General features: G+C 47.9%; 1 pseudogene; it reads right to left on the reverse strand.

Moving 5' to 3' along the window:
* Positions 1-322: 322 nt before the first annotated feature.
* On the reverse strand, positions 323-1,301 carry LOC110315339 (annotated as a pseudogene).
* Between the last annotated feature and the right edge of the window lie 585 nt (positions 1,302-1,886).

Raw genomic sequence — 1,886 nt, forward strand, 5'->3', positions numbered from 1 at the left:
GCTTCCCATGCATTTCTGGGGTGAGAAGGATGTGCAGAAAGCGGGGACTTTACTGGCTCCTCAGCAGCAAGTACATTCAAAATTGAAGGGGTTCAAGAGCCCCACTGTAACCTAATCATAAGTCTAGTCATACTCTGAAGAGCTTGGCACAGTGAGAGCTGGAAAGGCTGAATGCCAACTGAGTCTGCAGCACCAGGAGTCCTTTTGAAGGTGCTCAGCAAAGTAACTCATTAGAGCGGATGGACAGCACATCCCTGGGAAGGCCATGTGGAAAGATGTTCTCCAGGCCCAGTTAAATGATCGATCAATCCCACTGTCATCTCAGTCACCTCTGGCTTTTCCTGTTGGCCACCCTCACTGTACATAGCCCAGCAGCGTCAGGATCAGTCATCAATGGTGGGCCACCAGAAGGCCATGTTGGAACAGGCGCTGGCAAAGGTCATAAACTTGGGGTTGAATTTCAAACAGGTAATGGGACCAGTGTGTTTGCCATCCAATACAGCCACTTTTATGCCACTCTCTCCGTTCCAGACATGGATTTTGCCATCTTCCGAACCAATCATAATAAATTGTGAGTCTGGAGTAAATGAAGCTTCGAGTGTCACAGCTTTGCTGTTAGCATAACCCCCAAATGTGTGCATCACCACACCCTTGAATGCGTCAATAAGACGGATGAAGCTGCNGTTGGTGGAGATGAGTATCAGTTTGCCATCATTGCTAAACTCCGATCATACTGCATCTTAAATGTTGCAAATGGTCCCTTATCAAAAGAACGAAGGTCGTAAAGTTTGACCGTTTCTGAGTTGACACCCGCGGCAAAAATTAACCCTTCTGGATCAAAGGAGCAGACAAGTTTGCCCTGTAGATGCATGAGGCCCTGGCAGTTAGGAGACCGGAGATCCCAGAGTCGAATGGTCAATCAAGAGACCCATTAATGAAAGTGTCATCCACAGGTGACATGGACAAGGCCACCACCCTCTTGCTGTGTCCTGGAAAGTATCTGATGTATTTATTGTCATGCAAGGACAAGTAACTAATGATATTGTCTATTTTGTTAGAGCTGTAAACGACTGTGTTAGCTGCATGGGTGTATCTGATGAGGTCCACACCTTATTTCTTACTGTACAGGGTTCTCTTTGGTTTGCCCTCCTGGCAGTCATAGAGTACGATGGAGTCATCATCACTGCTAGAGATGACCGCCTCACCATTGGGACTAAAGTCAAAACAGTTGATCTTGTCTGAGTTCTCGTGGAACACCTTGGTGACCGGAAGCTCCGGAGCACGCTGTTGGTCAGTTTCATGGCGGTGGGTGGCGGCTGCTGCTCAAGGCAGCGGCGGCGCAGGGCCGGGGCTGGGCCAAGAGGCAAGCGAGCGGGCGGGTTGCTCAACCCCGGCGGTGCGGGGCCGGGCAGAAAGGAAGGACAGCTGACAGTGGGACTGCCGCGTCCTCTTCCTTAGGCGACTCTGTTCTTCTCCAGAGTCACTTCAGGGCCAACCGGCGCTCCGCTGGCTCATTGTATCCGCCATCTTGAAGGGAGAAGCAAAACCCGACATAGGATCTTTTTGCATTTTGCATTTTCTTTGATTGTTGTTTCCATGTTCCCTATGGAATCTTCTGTACCTGAGATTCTCTCTTCCATCTCTCGTATTCTATTTCTGATGCTCACATTTATGCTTCCTGATTTCTTTTCTAGGGTTTCTATCTCCAGAGATGTGTCTCCCTTTGGGTTTTCTTTATTGTTTCTACTTCCATTTTCAGATCCTTAATGGTTTTGTTCAATTCCATCCCCTGTTTGGTTGTGTTTTCCTGTAATTCTTTAAGGGATTTTTGTGTTTCTTCTAGCTCTTTAGCAGTGTTTTCCTGCAATTCTTTAAGGGATTTTTGT

The sequence above is a fragment of the Mus pahari genome, unplaced genomic scaffold, assembly GCF_900095145.1.
Source record: "Mus pahari unplaced genomic scaffold, PAHARI_EIJ_v1.1 scaffold_9788_1, whole genome shotgun sequence".
NCBI classification, from domain to species: Eukaryota; Metazoa; Chordata; class Mammalia; order Rodentia; family Muridae; genus Mus; species Mus pahari.